This window comes from Babylonia areolata, chromosome 5 (assembly GCF_041734735.1).
Source record: "Babylonia areolata isolate BAREFJ2019XMU chromosome 5, ASM4173473v1, whole genome shotgun sequence".
NCBI classification, from domain to species: Eukaryota; Metazoa; Mollusca; class Gastropoda; order Neogastropoda; family Buccinidae; genus Babylonia; species Babylonia areolata.
Window position 1 is genome coordinate 18212353 of NC_134880.1, and position 7500 is coordinate 18219852.

Below are 7500 nucleotides of genomic sequence, written 5' to 3' on the forward strand. Positions count from 1 at the left end.
GAGAGAGAGAGAGAGAGAGAGAGAGAGAGAGAGAGAGAGAGACTTCAGCAAACAACGTCAGGGTTGAAAGGTCTGAAAAGAATGCAGGGTTTATAGCCCCTTAAAACTGATAAACAATGAGGCCAGAAGATCAAGGCCAGGAGATCAAATGATTAACAAATAGTAAAGAGTGGTAACTCTCTCCATACACAAGGTACACAACTTCAAGTCAGTGCTGCTTACGCTACCGATTCAGCTAGCACACCGGTAAATAAAAGGTACATTGGAACAAACCCAGACACTTCGTCATAAAAAGGAAGCGCCTGGCTCTGTCCTTATACCGATTATCTGACATGTGCACACAGCAGCAAAGACAGAAGAAATGTGCAAACACAAAATTAGCTTCTTCTTTTTTTTTTTATTCAAGACTGGCATAGCCTTTTCAATCTTTAATCTCTTGCTGATCGTCTCTACACGGATCACGTTGCTAATTATCAGGAATCATGTTGCTGATCGTCTCTACTCCGATCATGTTGCTTGTTGCTGATCGTCTCTCCAGGGATCATGTTGCTGATCGTCTCTCCAGGGATCATGTTGCTGATCGTCTCTCCAGGGATCATGTTGCTGATCGTCTCTACTCCGATCATGTTGCTTGTTGCTGATCGTCTCTCCAGGGATCATGTTGCTGATCGTCTCTACACGGATCATGTTGCTGATCGTCTCTACTCCGATCATGTTGCTTGTTGCTGATCGTCTCTACAGGGATCATGTTGCTGATCGTCTCTACAGGGATCATGATGCTGATCGTCTCTACACGGATCATGTTGCTGATCGTCTCTACACGGATCATGTTGCTTGTTGCTGATTGTCTGAACACGGATCACTAGCAGGGTCCCACACTATCAACAAAGGGTAAATTAAAAAAAAAAAAAAAGAGCTTCGTGTATCGAAACCAAACATAGATCGATATATCTGTATACCTCTTCCAACCACCGCACACAACAACAAGTTCACAAGTTCTGCTGCGACTGACAGCAATTTCACGGTGGAGGTTTTCGTTTCACTCGCTGCACAGCAATAAAACGGCAGATTGACAACATAGCCGGTCGTTTGGTTTACTGTGAGCTAAGTTAGGGTTGTTGCAGAATAGAGGGAGGAAACCAGTTCGCAAAGACCCAGACACATCCGACTGACTTTGAAGAATCTGGTGAACAGTTATATGCGGCGTCATAATGGTTCTTCACAGAGTTTGAAGAATCTGGTGAACAGTTATATGCGGCGTCATAATGGTTCTTCACAGAGTTTGAAGAATCTGGTGAACAGTTATATGCGGCGTCATAATGGTTCTTCACAGAGTTTGAAGAATCTGGTGAACAGTTATATGCGGCGTCATGCTGGATCGTTCTTCACAGAGTTCAGGTGATGAAATCGGGAAAAGCTGTTGCAACTGTTTTTATTGAGTACTTTTCTTTAATGTGTTTGCGTCATTGTTGGACAAATAAAGATCCAGTCATGCAGTCTGCTTAGGCACAGCTTTCTTTCTTATATATATATATATATATATATATATATATATATATATATATATATATATATAGCCAATTTGACAAGATGTGCAGCTTTGTGGGGAAAATAGTACCGCATGGCTAGAGGAGAGGGGAAAAAAATGGAGGAGAAAAATGGACTTGCCTGTTCTTGATTGTGCCACTTTCGTCTCTCTCTCTCTCTCTCTCTCTCTCTCTCTCTCTCTCTCTCTCTCCTCTCTCTCTCTGTCTCTCTCTTTGTCCCTCTTTCTTTGTCCCTCTCTCTCCCTCTCTCCCCCCTCTCTCTCCCTTTCTCTCCCTCTCTCTCTCTCCCCTCTCTGTCTCTCTCTCCCTCTCTCTGTGTCTCTCTCTCCCTCTCTCTCTCTTTATCCCTCTCTCTCTGTTTTCTGTGTACTGTCCAAACCTTGAAGACGAACGACTTAAAGAAAAGGCACATTACCCCCCTGTCACATGTACTTTAAGCTAATGACAAAGTGCCAAAGTGTCGCAAATCTCTTATTAGATTATGTTAATTCAATTCTGTTTTGTTAGGCGAATTGGAATCACCTATTCAATGATGGGCGAAGCCGGCGGTAATAGGCGAATCGGGGTGATATCGAAAAAAAAAAGGGCAATCCGCCACTATCAGAAACACTGAGATGTGTGTCCAGAGCTACACACAGGCTGAGAACTGTAACGTTAAACTGGACTGCTGTGAGGTACGACTGGTCTGGAAATAAAAGTGGAAGGGTGGGGGAGAGGGTGCGGGGATAGGGGGGGGGGGGGGGGGGAAGGTAGGTGGAAGAGTGTCCAAAGGATGGGAATACGGAGGGGGTAGCCCCCCCTTCCTCCTGCCCCCACCCCCATCCCCCGTCCACCCCCCTCCCTTGACATTACAGTAAAAGAGATACTGCACAACAGATGGTTTCAGAGATGGAAGGAGTAGGAGTAGGTGGAGGGGTGGAGGTGGAGAGAGAGTGGGAATGGCGGGTTGGGGGGTGGGGGGGAAGGGGGTGTTCCGGGAGGGGAGGAGGGGACGCGGGAGGGGAGGGTTGGCTGGGGGGTAGGGTGTGGGGGGGCGGGGGGGGGCAAAGTTAGTAGATAGGGACAAGATTAAATGGCCTGGGGGAAAAGTAAAGGGAGAAGAAGAAACGGTTTGGAAAACGGCCATTTGGCCGTGGCCAAAACCTGTAGCCAGGCGCGGCTCTAAAGACAATAATGCAAAACAGATTGGAAGCAGTGGTTAAAAAAAAAAAAAAAAAAAAAAAAGAAAAGAAGAAGAAGAAGAAGAAACAACAAACAAACAAACAAACAAACAAACAAACAAAAAACCGAAGGAAAGAACCCATCAGAGTGTGATGACCTGTGAGGGACGGAAACAGAGGCGGAAACTCCCGTTGCTTTGTTGTTGCTTTTCACCTCGACGTCGACGGGCGCAATAGCCGAGTGGTTAATTAAAGCGTTGGACTTTCAATTTTAGGGTCCCGGGTTCGAATCTCGGTAATTCAGCGGTGCCTGGTGGGTAAAGGGTGTGTAGATTTTTTTCCGATCTCCCAGGTCAACTTATGTGCAGACCTGCTCCGTGCCTGAACCACTTTCGTGAGTATACACGCAAGCAGACGATCAAATACACACGTTAAAGATCCTGTAATCTATGTTAGCTTTCGGTGGGCTATGGAAACAAGTACATACCTAGCATGCGCACTCCCGAAAACGGAGTATGGCTGCCTACATGGCGGGGTAAAAATGGTCATACACGTAAAAGCCCACTCGTGTACATACGAGTGAACGTGGGAGTTGCAGCCCGCGAACGAAGAAGAAGAAGTTCTCAACGTCAAGTAGAGTGTTGGCCTTGTAGTAACGCGTCCGCATAGAAAGCGAGAGAATCTGAGCACACTGGCTCGAATCCCATAGTCGCCAGTATGTTCTCACTCCTCCACTAGACCTTGAGTAGTGGTCTGGACGCGAGTCATTCGGACTGATGAGACGATAAACCGAGTTCCCGCGTGCAGCATACACTTAATAATAATGGAGTCTCCCGTCGGACCGACGGACGAGTAGGCAGGCAGGCTTATCTGTCGGTGTGTGTCCTCATATGGGAGAAGAGGCCGATTCTGGATGCGCAGCACTTCCCACAGGTGTTGCAAGGGAAAACGTCTCCAGAAGTTGAGCCCTGCTTCCTTCACTCACGCTTCTCCTTACTGGCCAGCGTTCTCTTGTTTTCAAACGTCTTTATGCCACTAGAGCACAGCATCCTCCAGCGAGAGCGGTCAAGGGCATCAGTTTCCCAGAAAGCAGTGTCTATGTCACAGGCTTTGAGGTTTGTCTTCAAGGTGTCCTTGAAGCGCTTGCACGGTCTTCCAAGTTCGCGGTCGCCTTCCTTCAGCTGGCCATACAAAAGCATCTTCAGGATCCTGCTGTCTGTCATGCGGACAACGTGTCCTGTCCAGCGTAGCTGGCACTGGATCAGCAGGCTTTCGATGCTGGGCAGGCCGCTCCTCTCTAGGACCTGGAGGATGGATACCCTGTCTTGCCACTTTATGCCGAGGATCTTTCGTAGGCATCTCTTAGCGCACGTAAAAGAACCCACAGCAACAAACGGGGGTATCAGTAAAGTGCGACCCACGTCATTCCTTTTTTTCAATACCTTGATTAAAATCTGTAGAAAGTGGGGCAGTTTCCAACATGGCAAGCCACAACTGACCCCCGGGCTAAAACCCAGAATGGGTGGTGGTGGTGGTGGTAGTAGTTTGAGACTAATACACCGGGAAGACCGTTTTCTTGTTCAGGGAAAGATGGCTGAACTGTCACGGTGCCCAGACTGAACACAGTTGAAACACACTGTTTGAAAACTGAAACTGATGCTGAACATCTGCGTGAATTCAAAATCATTACCAAGACGTATTCATTTTTCCAAGATTTCTCTTAGCAATTATATATATATATATATATATATATATATATAGAGAGAGAGAGAGAGAGAGAGAGAGAGAGAGACAGAGAGAGAGAGAGAGAGACAGAGAGAGAGACAGAGAGACAGAGAGATAGATAGATACATTATATATATATATATATATTGTATTGCCTCTCTGTGTGTAGGGGAGGGGAATGGAGTTGGGGTAGTCGTGTCGGTGGTGGTGGTGGTGGTCGATGTTTATGAGTGTGTATTGTTATTGTGCATGTCATTCTGATTCCCTCGCATCTTTTAAATCTCGTCTCAAAACTCACCTTTTCCCTCAGCAATAAGTTCAATTGTGGCAGGTCCACAACTACATGCATGTATATGAATGTGTATTGTGTGTGCGTGTGTCTATGTAAGTTTGTGCCTGCCTATGTGTGCGTATGTGTTAGGGTAGCTGTTAGATACACATGTATGTTAAAATGTATGTATGCAGTGTGTGTGTGTGTGTGTGCGTGCGTGCGCGTGCGCGCGCGTGTGTGTGTGTGGTCACATTTTGGTGTGTGTATGTAACATAGATATAATGTTTTATGTTATCAAAAGCGTTTTTGTAAAGCACCTAGAGCAGATTTCTGGATAGTGTGCTATATAAGTATCCATTATTATTATTATTATTATTATTATGAGTTGTGTGAGTGGTGTACAGCGCGTTAATAGTAGTAGTAGTCGTCGTCGTTGTAGTAGCAGTAGTAGTATTGTTTCTATTCTTGTTGTTATATTTGTAGGATGAGTATAGCAGTAGTAGTGGGAGTAGTAGTAGTCTATAATTGGTCTGAGACCATAGCCAGTTGGGGTGGGACTGTAGCCAAATGTCTTCTTTTTTTTCGTCTTTTTATTTTCTTTTTAAAATATAAACGATGCAGTTGTGAGGGAATGTAGCTGAAATCCAACAGAACCAAAGAGCAGCAGGAAGGTAAAAGAGCTCAATGACTGGGGATAGCGTTTACTGCTGCTACATTATCAAGGGACGTATAGTACAAGTAAGTTCTAGATGAATAAAGTAGAATGCTGACTTGAAAGTGCGTTTACATGTTTATTATCATTCGACAACTCGTATGGAAATGTGGTCAATAGATATAGTTGACAGATGTGGTCAGTAGAAGAATATATATATATATATATATATATATATATATATATATATATATCTTTCGGAGAAAGAGGGTTGATAACCAGATTGATTAAGGAAAGAAAGAAATTGATAAGTTTTCAAAATAGATAGATGGATAGATAGAGAGAAAGATATATAGAGATATAGATAGATAGATAGATAGAAATAATGTTTGTCCTAATTATGCAAAAATATCAAGCCATTAATCTTGAACAAGTCAGCAAGCTATTTTCAGGTTCAAGGGACAAAGGTTTTCCAAACATTGTTTTATTTTGTGTGACATCTCATTTGTTTTCTATGAAAGTTCGAAATTAGCCTTTCAAATTTTGATGAATGACCATCTTTTTTCACACCAAAAGAGGAAGAGAGAGAGAGAGAGAGAGGGAGAGATGGGGGTGAGAGAATGGCGAGAGAGGGAGACTGAGACAGAGACAGAGAGACAGATAGAGACAAATAGACAGGCTGGTAGGCAGACACACAGACAGCTGATAGCACACGGCTTTGAAACAACGTGCTGTCGGTCAACATCAGTTTCAGTTTCAAGGAGGTGTCAAAAGCTGATACACTACTACACCACATCTTCTTTGGGGTAAAAAAAAAAAGGGGGGAAGCAAAAGTGTCTGCATATGGTTGATGAATTACGGTACTCGTCTGTAAGCGCGAATATAATATCATAGATATATTCTTTTTCAAGCATTTTCTAAAGTACTTAAGTCGCTCCATTCCATACTTTGTTTTTTTTTATGGATCCACACACACACACACACACACACACACACACACACACACACACACACACACACACACACACACACACACACACACACACACACACACACACACACACACACACACACACACACACACACACACACACACACACACACAGCCAGAAAGCCTTTCACAGCATGCGATGGGAGTTCCGATGGCGCCCCTTCAGAGCTTATGATCGTGATCCCACAGCAGATCGTCCTTCTCATAGACAGCTTTTTCACCAACATCACATTCATCAAAGTAGGAAACGGTGAACACAGCTTCGAAGAGAAGAGACAGGGGTGAGGCAAGGATGCGTTATGTCAGCACTACTCTTCAATAAATATGGCCATTGACTGGCTGATGTGAAGAACAACTGAAGATCAAGCAAAAGGTATCGGATGGACTCTCCTCTCAGCACTGGACGATAAGATGTGGACTTTGCAGACGACCTGGGACTGGTTTCTCCACACATTCTTCATCACAGGCAAGAGAACACAATTCGTTTTTCAGCAACATTGTGGAGTGATAGCCTAGAGGTAACGCGCCCGCCTAGGAAGCAAGAGAATCTGAGCGCGCTGGTTCGAATCACGGCTCAGCCGCCGATATTTTCTCCCCCTCCACTAGACCTTGAGTGGTGGTCTGGACGCTAGTTATTCGGTTGAGACGATAAACCGAGGTCCCAATTTGCAGCATGCACTTAGCGCACGTAAAAGAACCCACGGCAACAAAAGGGTTGTTCCTGGCAAAATTCTGTAGAAAAAATCCACTTCGATAGGAAAAACAAATAAAACTGCATGCAGGAAAAAAATGGGTGGCGCTGGAGTATAGCGACGCACTTTCCCTGGGGAGAGCAGCCCGAATTTCACACAGCGAAATCTGTTGTGATAAAAAGAAATACAAATACAATACAAATACAAATAGGATACTATTCAGGGACTGGCCCAAAAGAGACAAGAGTGGCGATCTTCATAGCTGCCCCTGCATACCTGGGGACATACATAATAGGCAGTAAGTAATGTGTGTCAGTATGCACACACTCGCGCTCGCGTGCATATACCGCATGCATCTTGGCATGCGTGCTTCGCTCGCACATATATGTTTCTGCCATGCTGCTGTCTATGTACTGGTGGCCTACACGTGTGTCTGTAGAACTGCAAATAACAACACTTTTT

At 44.7% G+C, this 7500-nt stretch overlaps 1 pseudogene; it reads left to right on the forward strand.

Annotated features, from left to right (window-relative positions):
• The first annotated feature begins 658 nt into the window (after positions 1-658).
• The window catches only part of LOC143282219 (uncharacterized), a 95507-nt pseudogene continuing 88665 nt past the window's right edge, over positions 659-7500 (forward strand).